We start from the raw sequence: 8482 nt of genomic DNA on the forward strand, positions 1-8482 counted from the left end.
ATAGTTAATACCTTTTTTTTATAACATCAAATGCCGGGACGAACAAGTCGTGCAATTGATGGTAAGCTACACGCCTGTCCATAACATTTACAGTGCAACGCAGAGCTTTAAATCGCAAAGTTCTGAGGGGCACTTCGACTGCGCCGGTCACCCTGAGACATAAGTTGACAAGTCCCATGTGCCTGTAATTTCACCAACACCCTTCAAAACCGGACCGTACCGTTCAAAACCGGACCGTACCGTTCAAAACCGAAACCAGTAATGCTGACATTACTGCTTGGCGGCAGAAATAGGTAAGTAAGCAGTACTTCACTGGACGAACTCTTTCACAAGGAGATCCTCTGCTGCTAGTACTACTTTTTGAACCTAACTGTACTTAAAATGATAAATTTCAAATTTCTATAGAAATTATATCACATTTGTGTAAATATTAACAACGCAGTTCATATTCAATATCAAATGTTTTCATTTATGTAGGTACAATAAATTAAGAACATGTCCTCATATATAAACGACGTCAACGCTTTGATGTATATTTATTCATATTTAAACATCTGTTAAGTAGGTACAAATTAAATTGGAAAAATAATGATTATCGGATGTTACATGTGATTATAAATATGTATATCTATATGTATCTGTAGTTCCTATTTTTTGAAGCAGAGTATAATGGTATTTACTGAGTTGCCAGTTTTTGAAAAATTTTAAATATTACAAAACTACGGCTCAAAAGTCGTTGAAAACCAAATACAAAAGATTCGACAACAAGCACATAGAAAAATTCGTGAGGTCCGCTGGTTCGTTCTATGGTTTAGTTGGCATAGCGTCTGACACGGTTTGCTAGAAGACGTCGGCTCGAATTCGGCCGGATTGAAGGATTTTTTTCTAATGTTCGGTCTTTGTATTAATAATCCAGTTAATTTTAGCAGTGAGCGCTGTGTGTGGTTCGTCCACAGGGCGCCAGCGTACAGTGGTGTGCCGTACGCTCTAAAGAGCGTCGTCTTCACTGCAGGAGTACATCTGACGAACCTGCGGGTGAGCATGTTCGCTCTCACCGATATGCGGTAGTGCTCTCCGCTCGCGATGCAAATCCATGTCATTCTTGAGGCCGTCGGTAACATAGTAGGTATAATAGAAATATGTTTCTTCTTCGTATTTTTAATAGATATAGTTCTCAATGCAGTGTATGTATGTATGAAGTTACATAAAATGACGATTCAAATGAATCTGTGCTCAGCGGTTGGACGAATAATGGACCAATGATCATTGAAATGAAACAAGTCCAGGTAAGTACTGTTACTTTACCTATTTCTGTCGCCAAGCACTAATGTGAGCATTCCTGCGTTCCGGTTTCGAAGGGTAAGGGTGCTTGTAAAATTACAGGCGTATGGGACTTGTCGACTTACGTCTCAAGGTATCGGGCGCTATGTAAGCTACACGCTTATCCATAACAATTGCAGTGCCACTCAGTGCTTTAAATCGCAAAGATCTGAGCCTTTACACTTCAAAACCGGAGCACAGTAATGCTGACATTACTGCTTAGCGGCAAAAATGGGTAAGGTGGCAGTACTTCCCTGGACGAACTCTTTCACAAGGAGGTCTACTGCTATTATCTTCTTATAGATTTTTGTGATTTAAAGCTCTGAGTGGCACTGTAACTGTTAGGGACAGCCGTGTCGTTTACCACCAGGCACACGACTTGTTCGTCCGGTCACTTAGTATTATGAAAAAGAAATAGAACACTAAATTTTTTTAGTAAATGAAATGTTAAGGCACATTCTGTCGGTCTAATCTAAATGCAATTTAAAACTATTAATTAATTGGTCAGACTCTATTCTTCTTCTTCTTGTCGTATTATACACTATAATGCTTGCCATTGTGACGAAAGGATTTACCAATATTCCTAAGATACTCGCCGAATGTTGCCCAGTGTCACATACAGAAAATTAACCGACGCTTCACCACGTTACACCACTCAGTCTGTCGTATGTTGGCCACACCGCCCAACTATCCTCTGAGTCTCTCGGTCCGAACACATTCTATCAAAACTTGGTAAACGTCTTCAATTACCTTAAACATATTGCTTGTAAAGTTTTAAAATTGACGTTATAGCTATTAGTAATTGGAACGTAAGAACGCACCACACACCACACCACCGTTTAAATGTAAGTTTTGTACATGCTTTGCCACTTGAGAAAGTACAGCTTTTCGTTCAACTACATTGATTTTTTAACACATAAAGCAAATTCTTCTTTTTTGTTATAAAGCGCCTGCCTAAAAAAAATAGCAATATCGTGTGAAAACGAATTTGCTAATTGAAGTCAATTAGTCGGCTTTGTGTTCTTAATAATATGCTCACGTTCTGTGTTGGACACAGGACTCTTCTAACAAACTTAGAAAATATTAGACGAGAGCGATTTAAAGTATTTTTATTAGAAAAAGAAAAGTTACTCCAATTTTATTTCTTATGGAAAATCTCAAACTTCCTTTTACTTTCGATTTTCATTTCTTAAAAAATAAACAATATCTCTCTCCATGTAATACTTTCCAAATGCACGTTAGACGTTTTACCTTTCCAGCTTGTATAATCAAGCTTTTGAAAATAAACGAGCTTCTTCCGAAGACAGTTGTTATTACAACAACTGCCTTCGGAAGAAGCGTCTTCTTTTTTTCTACTTTTTTTGTTTTAATATCACATCAGTGGCAAATTGGCATGCCTGATAGTTAGGCAAGCTGGGCTTTTGTGAATATTGGGAGTACCGCCACTGTTTCCATAAAAAAAAACATCGAGTAGGTATATAACCAGCAATACAATATTGATACATCATTTATAAATATCAACACTCGTTTGCACTGAAATCACAAATGAGAATGCTGAAATAGTACACCGCCAACAACTGACCTGTGTGTACGTCTCTGTATATTCCAAAAATGTTCTGTATTTATTGTAATAAAGATAATATCTCTAACAATGGCGTGCTGTTCCATTCGGTGGTGTGAGGAAAAACAGCAAAACATCTAATTACAAAACAAACGAAATCAAATTTCAGAGGTAATGAAATATAAAATATGTAATTTTGCAATTTTCGTGCATTATAGCGTAGCACAAGTTAACTGGTCGATTTGAAGTGAAACAATTGACGACACCCGTCAATTGTTTCGAATACGGGCTGGCCAATCGGAGCCCAGTTGTCACAGCAATGATATCAAATTAAATGACATTTTGTCTCTATTTCTGGTTATATACTCGATGAAAATGAATCATCAAGTCGGTTCACAAAAGTCAGAGTAAATAAATATAGTCAAATTGACATCTTCTCCTTTTTTTTAAAAAGAAATAAAATAAAATAAAACAAATTCAATAATTCGTATTTATTTGTAAAATAAACAACTGCTTAATTATTTACACGTTAGTTCGGGGTTGGTACATCTCTCAATAATGAAGCCCTGCACTTTCGGCGGCACTCAACTTCATTTTCGAAATTGTTCTCATTGCCTTGGCATCCTCCGTAGGAAAATACCAGACAATCTTTCGCCTTATTGTCCCAATAGTACCTGAAAAAGGGCATTAAAAACAAACCTATTAGAATGTGTTTTAAACATATTCACACCCTTAGGGCGTATTCACAAAACGCTTGTAGAAGTAATTTTTAGTTCGCTAATTGTGAATGCATTATAACTTTTATAAAAGAAAAGACCTCAACAATTCGTGGAGTTGCACATATTGGCTGGAAAGTGCGAAATCGTATTTATCCCCTAGTTTGCCGCTCTTAGACGTGGAATATTTTCCTCACATTTAAATGGGACCAATACTGAGGTAACAACAAAAAAAGAATTATCAAAATCGTTTAACAAATAGCCGGAGTAATAGCGTAAAATTTACACAAAAAAATAGAGTCAAATTGATAATCTACTCCTTTTTTGAAATCGCTTTAAAAACACAGACACGACAGCAGTGCTGCAATTTTCATAAAATATTTGGAGCGCAGTTGCAGCGCCACCGCCCGGTAAAAAGCCGTGGTAGCCTAATAGTTTGACGTACCGCCTCTCAAGCAAGAGACCGTGGGTTCGAATCCGGGCTTGCACCTCAGAGTTTCTCGGAATTAACTTGCGAAATTTAATTTGAAATTTACCATCATTTTACCATAAGCTTTTCAATGAAGGAAAACATTAACATGAAACCTATACGTCGAAGAAAGTTCTTTTTTCTTGTGGTTTTTTGTGTCAAGTTAATATAAAAAATACGTGTTTTCAATTGGCAGATTTTGCGATTGGGTAGAAACAACTTCGAAAGGGCAGCCAAGAGGAGGATTCAGCTTGGCTGGGCAGCGTTTGGTAAACTACGTGGAGTATTCTCATCACCTATATCGCAAAGTATATCCCAGCAAACTTTAACAATATTTTGGATTTTACATTTGTATGTTTTATGTTTTTGTGCGTGTGGCAAATAAATGGAAATTGGAATCTGAATTTGAAAACGAAGCTTTTCAATCAATGCGTTCTACCTGTTATGACATACGGAGTCGTGATGTGGACACTCATGATTCGATTAGGTCACCAGTTGAAAGGCACTCAGTGAGCTATGGAACCAAATATGCTCGGAGTTTCTTTGAAGGACAAGATACGGAACGAGGTTATCTAGACAGAGAACTAACGTCGTCGACATAGCTGGTAGAATAAGCAAGCTGAAATGGCAGTGGGCTGGCATATATGTCGGAGAACGGATAACCGATGGGGGAAACGAGATCTTAAGTGGAGATCACGGTTCGGAAAACGTAGTGTAGGACGCCTTATGGCCAGATGGAGTGACAATTTGCGAAGGGCTGCTGGCAGCAAATAGATGCAACGAGCTGTGGACCGAGCGAAATAGCGCGCATTGGGAGAGGCCTATGTCCAACAGTGGACTACGATAGGCTGTTGATGATGATGATATGTTATCAATTCTTTTTTGTGGTGGTCCTCAGCCCTCACCTGAGTGGAGAGTCGTGCACAGCAGTGGAACGTAATAATAACGATGATAGCAGTGGCGCCGCATCAGTACTTCACACATATCATTAAATTGTTTTGCAGATGTGTGCAGGTTTCCTTTTCCGTAAAGGTCATGGTGAATTTCAAATTGAAAAAGTTCCAAAAAAACTCTGAGGTGCAAGCCCGGATTCGAACCCACGATCCTCTGACTGAGAGGCGGTAGGTCAAACCGTTATCACTAGCACAGCTTCAATTTAACATAAATAAAACAAACTCACCTTTTAAAATCACTGCGACATGGCCCGGTTACCGGAGGCAAATTACAAATATCTCTATCCGTTGCTGAAAAGAAATAATAAACTTGTGCAATTATTAAAAATTATCAACGTGTGTAACATAAAGGTCAGTACGATAACTAGGTGACCTAAGATAATTAGGTTGGTCACCTAGTTCTCGTAGAGATAATAACAGACTGTTTTATTTATTTATTTTATTTATTCAATCATTTATTGTACAGAAGAAACAAAAACACATTCAGTAACAAGGAAAACACAAACAACAGGTTCTGCTTATTCGTAACAGAAATTTCTTCCAGCAGACCTAAATACAGGAGACAATAATTACAATAATCAGTGTCCGTCAGAATGGCTGGACCAAACGAGATGTACAAATCAAACTGTTCTCATTATTTACTATCGTTCTACTATTTAGTACCTTTTCAACTGACATATTTTCTACCTTAGCGCTAACGGAAATATTAAAGACATAAAGTGGCCAGCCATTTTGATGTCAGGTTGGCTGACCACTTTACGATTTTCATGGTCTCTATATCTCGCAGTATATATAATTTACTATTTTTAAATAACTATTTCCTACCTAATTTCTACCTAAACATACTCTTTTCCACCATTTTAGGAAGATTTTTAATTTTAAGGATTTTAATTTAATTTTTGAAAGATTATTAATTTCGGAATATTTATAAAAAGATATTTAAAAAATGCGGAAACGCCTTTGCAAAAGTTATCTTCTAAAAAAGAGTTTATCTTCTCCGTATAATTGCTAATAATATTTTTGAAGGCGCTTAAAATATTCCAACTATAGTTTCTGGATTATCTTTACAAGCAATATTTTATAACAATTATTATACTAAGTACTAGTTAAATTCACTATTACAAATACAAATTCCATTTATAGATATTAAGGAATGCGAACAAATTATAGTCAGTTACGTTCGTTTAGTTGTTAGGGTTTGTGTGGGATGACTATACAGTTCTAATTTCTGTTAGTTGTATATTTAATTCCTTAATCCAACTTCTGCAGTCTACGTTTCTGTTGATAATGTACAACTTTCCCCTAGACCAGTTGCTTGGTAACGTACAAACGTCAGTGGTGGTAAAGAAAATTTGTAACGGTGATTAAATCGAAATTGAATAAATACACATATCTAAAGTGTCTAGGGATCAAGCACATTTTTGCTAATAAATTACACTGGCGCAACATGGAAGCGTCGCGTCGTGTCCTGTTTATCAACTATAACACAAGGCGATGCGCGAAACCGCTCGATTTCAACCAAGCGTCGATGCGCGAATCCATATTTGCATTACACAAATTTGTACCTTACTAATGGGAAAATAGAAGTAAATATGCTATAGGCGAAAAACATGACGCGTCGCGATGCTTCGACTCTGCGCCAATGTGAGTTGAGCCTAAAAGAGCAGCGGCCGGAGGAGCATTTTTGGTGCAAGGTATTACTTAGGATTTTGAATCTTATCTTCTAAAGAAAAAGTTCAAATTTATTTAAAGTGATTAGAAATGTATAGTGCAACACCGAGAGCAGCCGCGAGGACTCATGAGACTAGTAGCGACTAGTTCAAAGAGTACTAAGCTCCTCCAACCGCTGCGCGCCTCTGCTCTTGCAGTGTGACTTGGCCCTTACTGAAAAACAGGTTTCTTAATGAATTTTTTTTGACACCAATAGGTTTTTTTTTTGTTCAATTTGATTTTCAAAAACAAGTTATAAAATTGATCAAAGAAATACATTGGTGAAAAAAATAATTTTAAATTTTTATTTCAATTAAAGCTTACAAGAACTCTGGATTAACCTCCAACCCTTCGACCAGTGGTGCTAGGTTATTTTTCGCCATTTAAGCTGTTTCGAGGGGTCGTGTGGCGCCAAAAAAGCTATTGGTGGTTTTGCATATTTAGGCTACTTTTTAAATAGGATAAGATAATTTTAGGCTACTTAATAAAATGTCTGGGGAATTACAAATCTGATCGGAGAGTTTGTGGGAAATGGAGAATAAGAACAATTTCAAACAATTCGTATGAGGCTTTGAGTAGATTCCTATTCCTTACATGTAGAGTCACATGGAACTCAGCTCTTCTTGATTTTTGGCGATTTTAAATAATTAGCATTGGCAACACTGGCTTGGGGGAATATCGACTACTTAGCTTACATGTACTGGCGAATTAACTTCGCAAAAGTCTGGCAACACTGCCTTCGACAAACCTGTACTATAGTACCGGCACGCTATGGTGGCCGTTTTAACGCATATTAATAATTTTAACAAACTAATGGATTTATGTCCATTGAGATTCACTTCAAATCACTTAGTTTATGTTTATAAAATCTATACGAGATGTCTAGATACAATTTGGCATTAATGTCTCAGCTGCTTACCAGCATCCAGCTAAGAAAGTAACATAACCGACCAATCTTTTGCTAAGGTCTTTTGTAAGAACACTACATAAAAAATGTTTATAGTTTTCCACTAAATGTGCCTATGTGTGTTTTGAAATCTATACACACACTTTTTAATGTGTTACCTATTTTATTTAAAGAATCATATCACGCGTTAATAATGACTTGTACACGTTGTAAAAATTTAAAATGAAATGAAATTATTATCCGTGATGTCTAAGGAATTGTCATAAATTTATTTAAATAGCCACTTACTTTTGTCACTGAAAATTGCAATAACCTGCAAAGAAAAAATAAAGTTATTTTTTTTAAGATAATAGGTGATGAGACGAACAAGTGTGCGTAGCAAATCAAATTTTAAAACAAAACAAAAATAATTGCAATAGCGTGACTATGGAACAGCAACCTGGAGCACATGAAATTACAAATTGGTCAAATGCAACTATGCAAGAGATCACGAAAATTATGGATAATTTAAAACCTAACCAGATGTTTTAATTAAAAGAAATCCTAATAACACCTTAAGCCATACTGTATTTCGAAAGAAAACCCATATAGATAGGTATCTCAAAGGTAATTTCCATCACCATCCTAGCCAGTTAGCTACCGTGGGCAAATTTTTGTTTCAGAGAGCACATGGTGTCTGCGACAGTAATCATCTGGCAGGGGAACTTCAGCATATAAAGCAAGTCCCACATGCGAAGAAGTTGAAGATTCCACGCTAATGCCGCAGGCCCCATGTGAAACCACCAACAGTCGAGCGAAGACCTGCCATCTTACCTTACGTGAGAGGTGTTACAAACAAGATCGGAA

At 36.8% G+C, this 8482-nt stretch overlaps 1 long non-coding RNA gene across 1 annotated transcript; it reads right to left on the reverse strand.

The window, feature by feature from the left end:
- Positions 1–3398: 3398 nt before the first annotated feature.
- Positions 3399–7973, reverse strand: LOC113240211. The gene is made up of 3 exons (XR_003311244.1): positions 7925–7973; positions 5247–5310; positions 3399–3555 (listed from the first exon to the last, which is right to left on the reverse strand). It is a non-coding gene; the product is annotated as an uncharacterized LOC113240211 (long non-coding RNA).
- Positions 7974–8482: the final 509 nt, after the last annotated feature.

The sequence above is a fragment of the Hyposmocoma kahamanoa genome, unplaced genomic scaffold, assembly GCF_003589595.1.
Source record: "Hyposmocoma kahamanoa isolate Upper Pololo Valley unplaced genomic scaffold, ASM358959v1 122718, whole genome shotgun sequence".
In the NCBI taxonomy this organism is placed as follows: Eukaryota; Metazoa; Arthropoda; class Insecta; order Lepidoptera; family Cosmopterigidae; genus Hyposmocoma; species Hyposmocoma kahamanoa.